Here is a 19,084-nt window from a genome sequence, read left to right on the forward strand (position 1 = left end):
TTTTTTTTTGTTATTTAGTCTCGGAGTTGTAGTTCTTTCTTCATGACATTTTTTTAGCCTGTTCTAATTAAAATGTAATGTTTATAATGTTGTAAAATTTTTTTAGTTCAATAATTGAAATTACTTCAATAATTGACTCAGTTTTTTTTAGCTTTACTTTTTTTAACATCTGGTGGCATTGCCCGCGATTGCAGGTCTTGTTGGTGTTCTTCTGCTTTTGGCAGTCAAATCTCTCTCTCGCTACTGCAGTATTGCCTAGCTTTGGGTATAAAAACGTACTAAAATGCCCAAATAAAACACCAAATTTTTATTGAATCACTTAAAGAACTTTGTATGTGTGACAAATTGTCTTTCAAATATGCGTTTTTTTAAATAAATGTGTTATGCTAATGTACAATTTAATTTATTAGTTTTTTTTTTTGTTAAGTGGGACTATTTTGTTAAGGGAACGACTTATTTGCTGTATTTGAGGTTATGTAACTAGATAAGGTACTCTTTTTTCAAAGACGTCGGTATGGTTTCTCTAGTATTTTCTTGTATTTTGTGGCTTATTTTTACAATTAGTACACCTTTTGATGCCCTATGTCCCACTTAGGATTGATGGCCGGGAGGAACGATTACACCTCTATGGTTTTAATCCACATTCAGTAAATTCAAACGCCTTTTAAAATGTGTAAAAATGTTTTAAATCTTAAGAAGAGTTGAGAGAGGGACATTTAATATTTTTACATTACCTTAAAAGGAGCAAAAAATTAAATTCACACTTCCAAATATCAAATTTTATAAGAGCCAACTACTTTTCATTATCACTAAAATCTTCTCAGAGTAGCCTTTTTTAACCTTCTTTTGTATAATAACACAGTTTTTTTTTAACTTAAAGTTTCGGTAGCTTTAAATTAAAAAAAAAAAGAAACAAACACGAAACTTTAAAATTTTCGCTTTTTCGGTATGAAAAAGTACTAAATTTATTGCGAAGAGCAAATAGTTGGCAATACAGCACAACTTGGAAAAACGTGACGTCACGTACTCTCTGATGGGCGCAATCTTCTTTCTATCATTCTTGCTCAATTACTATATATACTAAAAAATTCCTGTTTGGATGCTAACCGAATTTTTTTTTTTTCAAGACTTAAGCTTTCGTTATCAAATAAATTAATAAATTTTCCAGGTTCGAATCAAAATTTGGCTTTGGTTGTTTTGGACTTTGCTTTTGAAGAAATAATTCTAATTATAAATATTCCTTATTACGAAAGTTGTAAAAACAGGGTTTCCATAGCAACAAGTAACTCAAAAGAATTATTTCATACAGCACTGCCCAACGAAATATCACTCTTTAACTGGTAAATGACTTTTGCCGTATGATAATTACTAATGCTATGTGGCTGATTCTAAATATTCGCTTACTTGTCTTCTAATATGTAATACGAATTAAAGCTCTCACTGATTTGATTACCTCAGCTTTATATCAGCTCATTAAAAATAATTTAGTTATTTTATCATAATTTGATATGGCATCACCAAAAAAAAGTTTTTGTGAATAATCCAATATGCAAAACGTGCGTTAAGTCTCTACGTTTGATGTCAAATAAGTAGCGAACTAGTTTCACGTGTGAAACCGCTATGATATGAGATGAACCCGTCAACCACGATGGCCATTGGTGAACATAACTGGCATTAACCGAAAAACGAAAAAATCTGGCTAATTCGGAATATCCTTGCAGGCAATCGGGGCATAGATGTACTATACCTGAGCCTCAAACTGATGGTTCACAGAAGGAGCCACTTCACTTTGAAACTGAAATTGACAGTAGTGACAGTGACTTTGAAAACAACAAAACCTGTCAACCAAAATGATTTCAAACGACCTAACCAGAGATCTAGGATTGTTGAGATCTACTTCAGAAATTGTACGCTCCAAAATGATTCCAACTTTTGTAAAAATGTACCTGGGATTAAGAAATTACGTTTATAGCGAGTGAGTCGTTAAAATGGTGTCTAAAATCTGTACTTTTACGCTATGGAAATAAATTGGGATCGTTGCTACTTGCACCATCTACAAAAGTAAAAGAAGAATATTCATACGTGCGAAAAACTGGCTCATATGTGTTGTCTTAGAAATGGTTAACTTTTCTGTAAGCCAACAAGGTCGTTATACAAATTATGTCTGTTGACTTTGCTTGAAGTCTAGCCAGCAATCCGCACTGGGGTAAAAAGGATTTACCTACTTTGAAACTGCTATTTTCAGGATAACAAAACATGATAAACCCACATTTAGTATCAAGAGATCGTATAGTTAAGCACCATTGCATATAAAATTTGAGCTTATAAAACAATTTGTTAAGGATCTTCACATTGCTTGCATTGAAAACTGTGTGCCGAAGAGATTAAATCGAACATTTCTTACGGACCATAAATTATTAAAAGAACAGATTTTATGGAAATCATTACAAATCTTGAGTCTTGTTTGGGTGGTTGGAAATATTTTTTCCGGATGTCAATACATTGAACAACTAATGAATATTTTTCAAATGCTTGGGAGAAACATGAGCTTAAGTAGCATTTTTTCGCAGCTACATAGCCTATTTTGCCGTTCATCGTGTGGAACGAGGCTATGATTAGAGCGAGCGATTACACCAGGATATTCCAAAGAAAGGCTTGTTTCCAATTTAAGAGCTATATAAAATAGAATTAGCATTAAAATTTTTTGTTTTATAGTAAATGGCCCATATGCTACATTTTCTAAACCAAAGCTGATACAAAAATCTCAATCGCATTTAAAATTTTATTTGAAATCGTCATTGAAAATTAACGATTGTGTGATTTTTTTAATGAAACTAGCTAATTGATGACTAAATTCATAATCTTTCACAATACGAATAAATTGTAGCACTTCTAGACAAGCGAAAGCCATTGTCCATAATTGTTTGTAATGAAATGAATTTATTTTCATCTGTCTTTATTACCGTTTGGCTTGCCCTTCAACACTGCCGTATGTGCCCCTAAAATCAAAATTGCTCGTTGTTTTTTAAATTAAAGCCAATTTTATTTCGAAAGTTTTGCTGAGATTTTCTAGTGTACAGTTTATATTTATTAAGCTGGCATATATGTACTCGTATATATACATGTATGCAATCCACATTCACACACACATATTTGAAAATGCATTTATACTAATATTATAATACATATTTCTCGAATCGATGATGAAACTTTGGCAGTTTACAGTTGGTAATACGTACTTGTGTGGTGCCAGTTAGTCTATGACCTCGGCGCTCTGTGATAAAGTCACGCTCACATAAACTACTTACAAATAGTTATATTTTCTACATACATGCATACATATATTCTAATCTTTTAAGGATGAAATGTTGGACTACAATTTTCAAAACACACTTCAAGTTAGAATTTCTTAAAGTGTCTTCAACGTGGAATAAAGTTACCTAAATAAGTAAAATACTTTTGATAGTTGTTGTTTTAAGCAACCGGCCAATCGTTGCAAGTATTTAAAATCCATTCAAAGGGACGAACGTAATGGACATTCGTAGTTTAAAAACCTATAAAATAGCTTCTGTATATATCGTTTAATATTAAAAGCTTGTATTATTAATCATTATTAATTTTAGGTATAGTGTTTTGTTTTATAATCTCTCACCGTTGTGAATTTACTTTGCACTTCAATCGATCATGTCAATCACAGCCCCATTATTAGAGACCGCCCATAAATTTCTTCTACTCCACGAAAATATTCGATATTAATTCATATAGGTACATATAAGTGTAACAAATGGGATTTTCGGTATCTCACATGTCTCCCATGTCTCTTTTGCCAGTTAGAGTTTCATAGCCAACTGTTTTGGACAACTCGGATGCCCTGGCTACCAGAGCGACTACTTAATGGCATAGCTGGCAAGCAAAATTTATTATCATCCCTTCTCCACCCCTTAGAAAAACTGTTCCACCTTTCGGTACTATTCTGTATATGCGTATATTTATTTTTTGCATTTTCTCTTTTGCGGCTCATTCAAATATTTGCTTCATTTTCTCTGTTTTTATTAAATTGCACCAACAAACTTCTGCCCATATATTTTTCACATTTATTGCGGGTATTTTGTCTTATCACACCCCTGTGTTTGCAAAAAGCAACCCACGCCACCTTTTCCTACTACTCGTACTCATCCTCTTCTCTGTCTTCCTTCGTAGTCGCCTACAGACATAACTAAAACACATTCTTCTTAGTCGACTGGAAATTTTTGGTTGAGGGCAGCTATTTATGCCGAGCAAAGTAGCATTTGTGATAGTGGGGTATATTTTAGGTCCATGTTGAGGCGTGTAACCTCCCCCTCCTTTCAACCTTTTTCCTTCCAGCACGCACACACGCCACCCATCAGATTAAAAGCGCTATAAAGACAGTAAGGGTGAATGGCTGAGAGAGTAGTTTGTTTTGTTTTGGTGGTTGTTGTTGGAATGTTGTGTTTCGGATAGTTCTGGAGTATTTTGTTGTGTTGTGCATTCCACTCAAGTCACTGGTTCGATTAGAAACAGACAGCACGAAAGTATGTAAGTATGTGTAAACCTAGATAGTAGTTGAAGCCAAAAAGGTAAGTAGCAGCAGAAATCGCTTAGTGTGGATGCATAAAGTTCTAATTTCATGAACATCACCTTTAAAATATTTCAAATTTAACAAATTCTTAAGTAAATTTGATGTAGAATTTCTGGGAACGCACATAGCGGCTTGTCTTTATTTGACGTTTTGGTTTGTCCACAGTATTAATGGCAAGACAAATGCTAAAAATACGAATGTTGGTCAAACTTATATTAAAAACTATTACATTTTTTTTTAACTAGGTTTAGCCCTCAAGAATCCGAATAATATTTGAATTACTTTGAGCTTAATAATTTCAATTAATTATTGCAGATAAAATCAACTAATATAGATATGTAGCAATTTCTACTTAGATTGACTTGAATTGAGAAGCTCAGGCTCTCACTTACGGGCATTCAAGTGCACTACAGGCGTTCAGGCAATCAAAGAACTTGTGTTGTAACTAACAGGAAAGTATAAGTAAATATCTACTCTGACAACAAACCTGCAAATACGAACTTGAGCTCGTTGATGGGGCGCTCGGAACTGGTCGAGAAAATGCCTGGCTTCTGTTTCGATATCATCCCAAGTCTTTGATGTTAGGCTCATCCGGATAACTGGTCATAGGAACATTGCGAGAAACTATAGTGTATTTACAATAGTTTCCTCGCTAAATGAAACAAATGGATCCGCTTGTCTAGTTGTGGTTTTCCCATGGGAAGATGGGCTTCGCAAACTAGCAAGGTTGCGTGTTCTTTCTGCTTCGGGTGAACCGGAAGGATTCGAGAGAGCTTCTAAGGTTAATAAAGCCTGAGCACTTGATACTTTTAGATGTCGTTGTCAGGCATTGTCCGCGAGACTCGGCATTACTTCGGAGCTTGTGGCAGCATTCTAGAGCATAAGGTGGAATCATCTCAGCCCCTTCACCTTAGATGATCTGCTCTCGCGGGACTAAGATTTAAGTATCTTGGCTCTCACTTCTTTGCTGTACCTGCTGATATAGAAGAACTAGATATTAAATATTTTTCTTAGTTGTATTTAGGTACAGGTATATCTCCACCCGCTGAGATTTGCTACTGATTATAAACGTCTAGTATTGAGAATAAGCAAGCATTTTTATTACAGGTTTTTGGTACAGGAAGACGCAATTACTAAAACTCCATTTTTATTTGAGAGGGCTTTTAAGAATATCGAAATTAACCTCCGTAACATATGTAATATTATACAAAATTCGAATTTTAAAAAATTCAACTCCTATGTCAAAATTTTAACTGCTTTAATCATTCAAATCGCTCAAATATTACTCTGTCTGCAGCCTGAATCCCATTTCACCCTTGACTGACTTCATTCTGGACCGGTATTTTTGGTAACATCTGGCAAAAAATACGTACCATATTTCTCCTTTAATCTTTTGTTTTTGTTTTCCCAATTTGACTAACCATTAGAAATGAAGCGAGGTGAAACAAAATTACAACCATTCCGCCCCAAGCGCCCACACGACTCACTCCGCCCAAATTTGAAATCGCAAACTCAAACAAACAAAACATTCGCTCACACAAAAAACGAGATGTGGCCGATGCGATTAGCGTAGCAGAAAATGAAAGTTTATGCATTCAGAACGAAGCAGCGGCAACAACAGCAAAAATTGTGTGTCCTCGTAGTGAAAGCCTTGGCGCATAGTGAATAGCAGAATCAGCAAGAATTAAACAGGGAACGAAAAGTGGCAGCAACAGCAGTTACCTTGTATCACGAAATTTTACCCTCGTAGGTACTGAGTTTGCGAATGGCGGAGAAACATGTAACATAGACGGTAATTCTGGAAATTCAACGAAACTTAGTAGAGGGAGTTTGCTAATAATTTATGTTTATTAAATTTATTTAAATTTAATCAGTACGAGACGCATAATGTGTTATAATGCCTTATTAACATTTCCGCCACCACCGTTCAATCTTCTACTTGACTGTCACCATCGGCTTAGTGACTGCAGTTTGGCAAATGGATACCGGTTCGCCTTTTTTTGGCTGTAACCGTATCAGGCGTGTCTCTTGTTTTTGTTTTTGTTACACAATAGGAAGTATTGTGTAGACATGTACATATGTACATACGTCCACCCTTCTTAGCAACCAAAATGAAATTTCAAGAGCACCACGATGTGAAAACAGTTTAACTTATTCACGAAGCGGGTGTTTTTGCGCAAGATTTGTTGCAAAAAAAGCCATTTGTATAAGCAATAATTCCTGAAATCTTACGGGACTAATTCATTCGAATGAAGAAATTAGAAGAATTTTGGGGAAGACTTTTTCTGCTAAATCATAAATATTAATATTTTCCAAAATACATACGTATTTATAAGTATGTGTATATATAAAACTATGTCTATATTACATTAAGAATAATTTCTTCCCTCACGTTTGGAATCAACGAAATATTATCTCATACAGCTTTGGAAAAAAGTATTAGGCAACCCACTAAAATACCAGTAATTTCAAGTTAGGCTACCAAAGTGGCCGCTGCTTTTTGCTTGTGTTTAGCCTTTGATTACAACAATAAATTGTATTATGGGAAAAGCCATGGCATAATTGGTGCGTAAAGTCTAAAAAGTAGCATTTTTAAAGGTACACTTAAAACAGTTTGTCATTTAAAATTTGGTGGTCAACGTGTGAATAGGTAATGCAAAAATATTAAGTGGATATAAATGAATGCCTAAAAAAAAGAGCTTTGTTACGAAAAAAGGTGAGACTATAAGTTTTAAGTGACGAAGGGAAGTCTCAGGTTGAGATTGCCAATCCGGTGGGATGTACGCAGTGCGAAGTCGAATGCGCTACTAAGCGATGTGCGGAGATAAAACCCCACCATAATAAATCAAAAAGTGGAAGAAAACGCCCTACTAGTGTACGGGAAGACCGAAAACTTATACGTGAATCTCTTAAGGATCATTAAAAATCTTCTTCTGGCTTTGCAGTTGCCCTGTTGGAAAATCAATTAGTGCTCGAACAGCTAGAAGAAGGCTTCTGGAAAGAGATTAAAAGAATGCAAAGCCCGAAATAACTCGTGGCTTTCAGAAAAAAATTAAAAACATTTTTTTGAATCAAATTTAGTATATTTGCTTTGAAAAACAAAAATCACTTTGCTAGAAATGTATCTATGTGAAACCTAATCAGCTGCAACTTATGAGAGGATTTATTTGTCGATTATTCTTTAGACGGGGGATCTCGTGGGATCTCTCCTGAGGGATTCATTTTTAAAATTGTTGAAATTAACAAATTGGAGTAATAATTATTAATTACACTAGTTAACGAATTTGCACTTTCAAAAATGGTCCTCGACCAAAAAGCGTTTTTTAGACTGATTTGAGGTCGCTGAAACCAAAAATGAATTTTATTTTTTTTTTTTCAAAGAACGATTTTTGAGATATTCCCAAAAAACCTGTTTTTTGTGCAAAAGTGCAGTTATCTGCAATCTCGAAAACAGTGCGCGCCATTTTTTTGAAGTGCATAAATTTCGAAAGGCTCATATATTATATAACCTACATGGCAATACATAATTCGTGTCAATGGAAGTCGTAATTTTCGCAAAACAGCTGTTGAAAGTTAAAAAAAAGGCATTTTTGACGTTTTTTACTAAATTATCAAAGTTTATAAACTTTTTGCTGGAACAAAAAATTTTTTTATATCGACATAAGATAGGTTTTCTGAAAGACAATTTTGTCACCTACATTTTAAGCCTATGTTTGTTTTGTTGGGATCAAGGAAAAATTTTTCTCCCTTTTCGAAATCTTAAATCCGCCATACAAAAAATATATAAAACATGAAATAACATGAAGATAAGAGAGAGTTAGATGCTATTTATACACATTTTTAAAATTTAGTCGTCCATTAACAATCAACAAATGTTAGACTGGAATTTCAGGCTTTTTTCTTTTTAATGTAGAAAACATAAATTTATAACAAAAATAAATAGCTCCAGATTGCTTTATCGATTTTGGGAGCCCTCAGCACATACTAATAATACGGGTATAAAGCAAAAAATTTAGCATGCAAGACATCTTCAAAAAACAGTTTGCCTTTCACTTGTTTCAATCACAAACAAAGTGAGAAAATTTGGTTCACAACCACTGATTTAATGTTGTTTTTTAATTTAGAAACAAATACTTTAAAAGTATACTGACGTCATACCGATGTACTGTGGAATCGACTATCAATGTCAGGCTATAGAAATTATAGAAAATCTACTAATTGAACAACATTTACCAAATTATCTCAAAAGTGTCAATAAAATATGCCTATAAAAGCGATCAAAGCGTCAATTGTAATCAAATAATAAAGGCCAGATTATTTTTACTTAAATTTCATGCGGAAAGCAGTTGCTCAGATATTGGAAGTTTAGCTGTTCATCCATACCTGTTAATTAATGTTTAAAGACCAGCAGAAGTGAGTACTTTAAAAATGTTATGAGTACTTTAAAAATGTCTGTGTTACATATTTTCCACTCCCATTCATTTTTTGGTTCAACTTCAAATATATACACACATCTCAGACCCATAAATATTTTATATTACGGGATCATTTTATGCTTACGCCTTTAGCCAAAAACTCACAAACAAATCACTGAAAATGAAACGAAAAGTCGGCCACTCAAAGTAATTAATTGGTATTGCAGTTAGTGCTGGGCGAGCAAATAGGTTTATACCGTTTTCGTTTTTTATGATGCCACTTAGGTATAGTTTTTGTTGTTGCACTTGTTTGTACGAGTAAGCACACAGAGCAGACTGTGGTATGTTCCCATTTCTGTTTTTGTTTCTCTTACAGCGAATGATTAATGACGTGTTACAAAAAAGGTGTTGCCATTTACAACTCAATTATAAGCCGTAGCCATAAAATACGGTAATTAACTTTACTGTTGCCGTGTATTGTGTATTGTATGAGTTGGTTAAGTTGTTAGTCGTATGCGTACAGTACTTTGTGGCTTTATTTCGGATATTAAGCATGTATAAGTGGCCATTAAATTGGCTAATAAAGTTTTTTTATAATGGTTATAAAAATAATGTCATTATTATTATTTTCATTTGTACTATCTACGAAGAGTAAATGAGTGAGTGCTAAAACAGAGAATGAACAAGATTACTGAATGATATGAGAAATTGGAGAAGTACGCCAAAGCTAATTTTCTGAATGAAAAAATGTTGAACAATTGACGTATAAATTCACATAAAAAATTAAAGAATTTGAGTAGTGCTCCTTTTATTTAACGCAAAACTACTTTTATTATTATTATTATTATTTTATTTGGAGGTAAAGAAGGTTCAACACAAAGGTGCTTAGAAATTACTGGGATGATAATATTGTCTTGAGTCAAGATTTTCCTATTAACAAATTTTTAGCGATAGGAACTTGGACTTCATGCAGCTTGCATTGGTTGGTTGGTTGGTTGGTTTGAGTGGTGATTCTTCTAGAATCCAACTAGCGTTGCCGCACCATTTTGTTGCTACATCCTTGCTACCAACTTGTTTAATGGTTATTTACAGTAAGACTATATCCAGTCTGTGCGCTTTAAGAACCTTATTAGGTTGTTGACGTCTAGGCCAGACAGTTGCTCGAGACTCTCGAACAGCGGTTTGCCCAGGGTTAACATTCTGTCCTTCCACAGGGCAGGGCATTCGCAGAGGAAATGGAAGATTGTTTCCTTTTTCTCCAGTTATGACTGCCGTTAGTCTCCAGGCGTCTCGTCGTTTTATGTTTAACAGTATTGACTATTGTTTGAGGTTGTAGGTGGGCCATAACGTTTTGCTGATTTTGCATTTCGTCTGGTCTCTACATCTACAATCCACGATTCGAAGGTATTTTAGGGAAATTGTACTCTTGACTGCACCTAATGGTGTAAATACTGATTCTGCAAGAGCGTTACTCGTATTAATGGCAGATCCCCCTCTTGCCAGTTCATGTACTTTTTCCTTACCTTCACTGTTCCAATGTCCCGGGACCCAGATTAAGGTAACATTATGGTTTTCGCTCAAGGTGGAAAGGCTATTCCTACTTTGTTCCAGCCCCATAGAGGTTGTTGTAGCTGAACCCAGTGCCTAGATTGCAGCTTGGCTATCCGAAAGAATAGCGATATTGCCCTTAAAAGAGAAATCTGCGATTAGTAGCCTACAAGCTTCCCCAATTGTCAGTACTTCCGTCTGGAAGACACTGCAGGCATTGGGGAGACGCACAGATTTTTCAATTTTAAGTTTATGAGAATATATACCAGCTCCAACATCACAATCCATTTTAGAACCATCTGTATAGACTGTAGTGTCGAAGTTGTTTAGTGAGAGTCCCTTATTCCATTCCTCCTTATATGGAAAGGGAGTGGCAAAATTCCTATTGAATGTTACCGTCGGGACGATGTGGTCAGGTTAACCGAGGTTAACTGAGTTTGTCGCAATAGTAGACTGGCATGACCATAAGCTTTTTCTTTCCAGCGACCCACTTCGTTTAACCTAAGTACACTCATGGTTACCGTCTTCTTAATGTGCAGGTCTATTGGAATAACGTGTATCAGTGCGTTGAGAGCCTCCCTAGGACATGATCTGATTGCACCGACCGTTATTGCACAGGCTGATCTTTGTATTCTGCCGAGTAATTTGGTATTGTAATCTCTCCCTAGAGCTTTCCACCAAACTACCGAACGATACAATAAAATTGGTCGTATACCCGCCTTATATAACCATAATGTATGCTTAGGTTGAAGACCCCATCTTCTTCCAAGCATACGTTTACAGGCATATAAAGCGATTTCAGCTTTCCTTACCCGTTCTTCGACAATTAATTTCCAACTAAGTTTGGAGTCCAAAATTACCCCTAGGTGCTTTGCACTGGCTGAAAGTGACAGGGTTTGTCCATTAATATTTGGTAGGGTAAAGATTGGTAGCTTATATCTGGTGGTAAAGAGCATGAGTTCTGTTTTACGCGGGTTTAAACTTAGGCCACAGCCTGTTGCCCAAGAGTTAAGCTCGCCTAATGCCCTTTGAATGATCCCACTGATCGTATTAGGACACAGTCCTGACGCTATTAGCACCACATCACCGCTTTTACCTCACCTCTATTAAGTTTTATTAAGATTTTGCTAATCACACATAACCAAAGAAGTGGAGATATTACCCATGTTAACTTTGATGATACTGGTTTCTAGCATAGGAATGATCCAATTGCTGATACAATTTTCCGCCACTGAATCTTTTAACGCCCTTTGGATAGCATCAGTGCTAAAGTTATTAAATGCGCCTCCTATGTCTAGAAAGGCTGCCATGGTATGCTCTTTGTTTACTAGAAACCCCTCTATTGTTCGGATTACCTCGTGGAGCGCTGTCTCCGTCGATTTGCCTTTGAGGTAAGCATGTTGGGCAGTTGATATACTAGAACTCTCCAGCGATCTTCATATATGCATATCTAAAAGCCGTTCAAAAGTTTTTAGAAAGAAGGTCGACAGACTGATTGGCCTAAAGTCCTTCGCTGATTGATGTCCTCTTCTATCTGCCTTTGGTATGAGGACGACTCTAACAAGTTCCCAGCTGTTTGGAATATAACCTAGGTTTAGACACGCTTTGAAAATTTCCATTAGCCATGGTAGAATACTATCAAGAGTTTCCTGTAACATCGTAGGAAAGATCCCATCGGGACCTGGAGATATGAAAGGTACGAATGATTTGATTGCCACATCGACATGATGCTGTGGGTCATATCGGCTCCGTCGGATTCTCCCAACATCACTGTCATGGGCGCTACATCCCAGAAAATGAGTATTTAAAAGAAGTTCTAGAGACTCTTCTGCATAAGCCCAAGTACCTTCTGGCCTCTTGACCTAAGAAGCCATTGAATGATCTTTGGACAAAATACGGCTAAGTCTCTGGTAGATTCGATCGAAGAACAGAAATCTCTCCAGCTCTCTTTCTTAGTTGCCTTCTTGTATTGTCTCCGACTTTCTCTATACAACTGCCAATTACCTGTTGAGTAGCTGAGATTAAAATTTGATCTGGCTTCTTCTCTTAACTTTGAGAGCTCATTGCTCCATCAAGGAGGATAGAATTTTTTGCTATATTTAATTGGACACGACGTTATGTAGGCCCTACTAAATGTCTCCTCCAATGTTGTGACCCTACTCTCAATGTTTTCGGTGAGAGTGATTTGATGGATCGGGATTCTTCCTATCCTGTTCTCTACTGCATTTTTGAACCGTTTCCAATTTGTTCTAAGTGGGCTTCTATATGGTAAGGGTGAATCTACCTCAAGATCCAGGTTATAGAGGATTCATCTATGGTCCGAAAAAGACATTTTACTTGAGACCCTCCAATTTTCTAAGCTCACTGAAGTATTTTCAGACAGTAATGTTATATCTATTACTTCCGCCAATCTTTTAAAGCTTTCCGTGCTTGGAAAGGGGAAAGTCGGGGTATTACCCCTATTACGTACTGTTAGGGTAGTATTAATGATGAATTCATATAGGGACTCACTTCTATCATTCGTTTCGGTACTCCCCTATAGGGTATGCCTCGCATTGGCGTCACATCCTAGTAGCAGGATATTGTTTTTGTTGTCAAGCACAGACCTACGAGCCTCGTCAGGCGGTGCTGGTTGATCGTGTGCCATATAGATGGAGGCAATTTTGATTCTGACGCCGTCAGCAGCCTCCATTTCGATGACCGTCACATCCGATGAGCCGTAGGATGGGATTAAAAATATGTTTAAATGTTTTTTGCTACAATACATGCCCTGGGGTTACCCTGGGTACGCTTATAGTACAAGTTGTAGTTTTTAGGAGAGAATCCGCTTACCTCAGTGCTCCGCACTCTGGGTTCCTGTATCAGTGCGATGTCTACGTCCTCCTCCGTTAGGAGAACGATTAGATTGTCCGTTGCAGTCCTGGAGTGCTGCAGATTGATCTGGACTACCTTGAGACCCATACTTATTGGTCGTTTTTAAGGGCGTCAAGCTGCATGCCCGTATGTTGTTGGTAGACCCGGCTTCTTCCAGTTGCATGCACATGAGCAACTCATTAGCATCGTCAACCTCGTCCTGCTCATCCTCTGCACTTGCAGAACGGAATAACCTCAGATGCGCTTTCCTCACGCCGCGAAGTTTGACCAATAAATTCACCTTAATTTTTGCCCACAGTACATAATACATCATTAAATTAATTCAATACTACTAGGAGCTGGCGCGATTACATATTATATATTGTACTTATGTGTAGGGGAAATACTATTAGATTTCCTTAAGCGCTTGTTGGCAAATTGTAAGTGATTCTGGTGGACCGAACTATCACTTCAGTTAACTCGTCATTGTCATCGATGAAAAAGAGATTGAATTTGAAATTGAATACATTTAAATAAACTATTCGACTTTGTTTTGGTTGCTAAAGAATTTTCAACCGAAAGACAGAATGAATGAAGTAAAGGAAAAACACGAACCAAAATGAACGTTAAATAATAATAACAATAGCGAAAGCAATTAAACGTAATAAAGTTAATAATAATAAACATAACTGTACAATAAATATACAAAAACATGGAAAATAACAAACAGCAGAAAAACGTAACAACGCAAAGTACGAGTACTTGTACCTATACACATACTTAACATACATATACATACATATAAATAACAATTGCCCGCACTGCGAAGTTGTGTCACACTCCGCCAGTCGATGTGATTGCCGTACGGCTCAAATGTCTGGAAGACACCGCCGCGCCTTTCGCGACGAATGTAAAACATGCGAGATGCCGAAAATGGGCTTTGCTCACTAGCGATGAGCAGGCGAGTCATAATGATAATCGTGCCGGTGATGACGACAACTACGACTATAGCGTCATTAGCCTTTGCATTGATAGCATGGTGTTGGCACAGACTGCCAACGATGTAATAAACATCATAAATGTAATTCTAAATTAAAATAACTCGTTCATAAAATCAAAAAATACTATACTTTATGAAAATTATAATTTTCAGCACGCTGCGCAGTCACACTGTATGCGGCACCGCGAGAAATGGATTGAGCAAATCGCTTCCATTGCGGCGTTGCAACTGTGGTGCTACTCATTTTTGTTTCCTCTGCTTGCCGGTTGCCGGTTTCCACTTGAAAATGTTAACACCTCGCTATCACTACCAGTGACACTGTCCCACGCAGCAAAGCTCCACTGCATTCAAATAGATTATATAAAATTCATTTTCAATTCTTATTCTTTCCCACTTGCGAGGGGAAATGTATTTATGTATGCAGTTACAAATATGTATATTATATGTATGCCTATGTTCGTACAAATATTTGTAGCTGCCCAAAATAAAATGGATATGTAAGCAGAATACGTGCATCTAATTACAGCTCCATCCATATGCGTACATACATACATACATACATACATAGTTATACATGCATTGCTATTGTCGCCATAATTTTGTGTTTCACTACCTATTACAAAATTGTCGACTTTTTTATGCTATTTAAAATTCTCAACTGGTACAAATGCGTGTAAAAATCATTTGGGCTTTAAATTACTAATGCGATGTGATTGATTTTTGATTGGTCAACTGGTGGTCACTCGCCATACTCCGCTCGCCATTCTCCACTTTAGTCAATCCATTTGTAGAAACATTTTAGTGGTGCATTTCCTACTTTTTTTTCTATTAATATTTTTATTTCCTTTTTTTGTGTTTTTAGTTTTGTTCATTTTTTCACACTTGTTTGTGAGAAATTGTTTATAGTTTAAGAAAAGAGCTTCCCGGATGGTATGTTGAAAGCAGCATATACAAGTAAACAAATTCTTCGCTAGCAGCATAGGCGGATAAAATATCGACAGGAGTTTGATGTTGTTTCTCATATACTCACATACTTATGCACAATAACATTGTATGTGTGTATGTGTGTAAGCACATGCACGCAAAAGACGAACGTGGTTCGATGTTATTGTTGTTCATGTGAACCAACATAATTTGTTACACTTTGAAATCGAGTTCTTATGTTTTTTATTTTTGTTTATTGCCTGCGGTATTGCCTCTTTATAATTTCTGGATATTTTTTACGTTATTTCAATGCAACGAAAATTCTTTGGAATTCGGACTGAGTTAGCGCTTCTCGGGAAGACAAAATGTCGCCCCGTTCTTCCATATTAGTAGTGCTTTGCACAGTACTTGGATGTTTAAAGGCATCACAAGGAGGTGGAAAAGAAATATAGATATTTGGTTAGAAAAATATTTTTCCACTGACAGTTTATTTAAAATATTAAATCTTTGAATTGAAATATTAAAATATTTAGAAAGCTGTACATACATGTACTATTTTGAATTTTTACTAAAATAGTAAATGGTAAATGTTAGAGTAAAAATTTAATTAAATGTTTAATTTTTTTTCTAATTTGTACCTTAGTATTACTAAAAATTTAATCTAAATATAGTAGGGTGAGCCTTAGTCAACCAAAAATGTACAGAGTACATTGCTACTATTCACGGTAATATATCTATCATAAAAGGCTCATAAGAGATAGCTGGGTATCTGGAGGGCGCACAGTATTCTGACTCCATATGAAAAGTGAATAGACTTAAGGTAGTAGTCTGGTAACTTACACGTTTTTTGAGGCCATGTTTGGGACATTTTTTGGAAGGGAAAATAAAATTCAATCGGTTTGATTTTCTGATATGTTATTAAAGGTATCAGAAGGTGTACAAAAAAATTTTTTTTTTTTTTTAATGTTTTGATACTATTTTTGTACACGCAGCAAGCGGCAAAAAAAAGAGGTACAGTGGCTGGCCGTCGTGATTTCGTCACTTGTGGTCATCCGAAACAGAAAAAACAAATTGCTTATTAATCAATGGGCTTGTCGTTCTGGCGGGTAGTAAGATCAAATGATTTTGACAAAAAATAACAAAATTGCGGGCTTCGTAAGAAAATTGCCTTTTTTTTAAAGTGGAAATCGGACTAAAAAGTGGAAAGTCAGGGACAAAATAAATTAAATCTACTACCCGCCAGAACTATTGGTGTGTAAAAAAACATATCTACATTTCAGCTCAACCCGTTAGATAGAAAATTTATTTTCACGATGGCCATCCGGAAAAACGTTGTTTTGAGAAAACGCGTTTAAAGTTTTAGCGGCTTAGCGCGCGCAAGTACGAACCGCTCTCATGTATGTGCTATAATTTCGTCAATATTTCGAATTTCGGTCTAAAATTTGTACAGTATATTACCAATATATCGCACTTTCAAAATATGTAAAAAACCGAAATTCGAAATTTTTAACATTAGTTACCAGACTACTACCTTAAAAGGAGTGGGGAAGTTTTCGATACTTTACTCCTAAACAATCACAGCACGGTAATTTCGAAAATGGAATCGATTTTTCAGCAATTTTGCAATGGTTTTACTATTCCTATAATTAAATAAATAAGACGAAGATATAAATTAATTTGATATTCATTGGGTTCCTCAATTTAAATCTTCTTTTAATTTCTTCGAAACCCCGTCGTGGCCACGAAGGAACAGAATGAATAAACAGATGGGTTTATCTAATAACAATCGCCCCGCGGTAGGCAATGGCAAACATCCGAGCGTATTTCTGCCATGGAAAATCTCCTCATAAAAAACAATCTATCATTTGGAGCTGTCAAAGAGCTGCATGTCCTTCCGTTTGTGAGAAAGCATCACGCACTCCACAAATAGGAGCTCGATAAGTACCCAAGAAGGAGTGTACCCGACTAAAATTACAGTGAGGCATGCCGAAGAATCAGTTAGGCCCGAATTAGGCAGGCCTTACTGAGGCACGCCTCACTATTACCTTACCAGGCCCACGTTAGGCAAGGCAAAGATTGGGATGCCAGAACAATACCAAATTTGGATGGGGTCACGAAAATCTGTGGCAGTGTCTCGCTTAGGCATAAATTGGAATACCTAACTGATTTGTAGAAGGGCATCCGAAGTTTGGTTTTTCGAACCTGCGCCTAATGAGGCAGATGTGTGGCGATACTTTTCTGGACTTAGGCCTAGTTTGGCTCCCTTATTTGCGCGTAATCACCGCCTTACCAAAATTTCTAGTCGGGTAGGTGATAATTGTATTAGGTGTATATTATCTTCTTCTTCGTCTTCAATAATAGATCGAATAAATGTAATGAATAAATGGAGTATGGAAAATGGAAAATGGAATAGCAAAGGTTTTTATGTGAACTTGCTTAAGTTTCTTCAGATAACAAACCTGTCGAATTCCTTTAGTTAGACGAACAAGTAAATAAATAACTTAAGTCGCCTTTTCGTAAATCAAAAGTCTTAATTACAGTACATCCTTGTATTAAAGCCTTATACACAGAACTTGGCGTGTTGCACCAACTATGATTTCGGAGACACAATTGCGTTGAAAATTGTGCGATAACTGTTTTTGCATCAAACCAATTCAGATTGCGCAAACAAGTAATGTTTTTTCGATCAACAATTTTTATTTATTGTCATTTTTTCTTAATAATAGGGTTTTGGAATAATGAGGCTTTGGAATTTTTCTCTGCCTAAATTTTCACAATTTTAAGATTTTAGCACCTTTGAAAACTGATTTGCCTAATATTAAAAACAATTTTTTTTTCTTTATATTTTTGGATTTATCAGATCTATCTTTGTTATTCAAAGTACAGGAGTAAATATTGTTAAGGATGGAAATATTAAAAATACTACAAAATTTATCAACTACTACAAAGCAACTATACACCACTACAAATATAAATACAACTACAAATATAAACACAATGTGGCGCAAAATTAATCATCCTATCGCAAGATTTATAGTTTTTGCAAACGGCGTTGTACGTCAACCATATTTGATACTTGTGATGTTTAATTCACCGCAGTGTACAAACAGACAGCAACGGAGCGCGCAAACCCAATTTTTATATTTCGTAAAAAAGTTATTCAAAAGCAAAATTGGATGATTATTTTTGCACCATTATATTGGATTTGCGATGAAATGTAAAGCGCAAGGTCTATTTTCTAACAAAATACTCGTATGTAACAAGCTTTTCTTATTTTGGAGCTTAAGCTTTCTGCGTTCGATGCTCTGTGCGGCGTGCACTACTGCACAGAATTACTTCTAAAATTAACGCACATTGGACACATATACGCACTCATGTATGTATGTATATGCATATACTTGTACACGGGCTTATATATGCACACAATCTTATAATTATCCAGGCAGTCAAAGTGGCGATGAGGGAGAGGCATGCATGCAGGGCACACTCGATTATATGAAAATATTCCCCTGCATACATACACAGAAATGAGCAATCAACGGAATCATCGAGCACATACATATTTGTCTCGCTTTAAATGCAACTAAAGAATGTCATCCGTCGTTTGCCCGCATATGTATGTGTGCATATTCATGTCTTAATATAACCCTATATGTATAAATAGACTTACAAACTCATGATGCCATCAGTCTCTTAATTCCCAATGCTTTGTCGGTCGAGACGGTAAACGGAAGAAAAAATAAC

At 36.0% G+C, this 19,084-nt stretch overlaps 1 protein-coding gene across 9 annotated transcripts in view; it reads left to right on the forward strand.

Moving 5' to 3' along the window:
* LOC129245885 (homeobox protein abdominal-A) overlaps positions 1-19,084 on the forward strand; it is a 74,086-nt gene that overhangs the window by 39,931 nt on the left and 15,071 nt on the right. The gene's annotated exons all lie outside the window — the stretch shown is intronic.

The sequence above is a fragment of the Anastrepha obliqua genome, chromosome 1 (assembly GCF_027943255.1).
Source record: "Anastrepha obliqua isolate idAnaObli1 chromosome 1, idAnaObli1_1.0, whole genome shotgun sequence".
In the NCBI taxonomy this organism is placed as follows: domain Eukaryota; kingdom Metazoa; phylum Arthropoda; class Insecta; order Diptera; family Tephritidae; genus Anastrepha; species Anastrepha obliqua.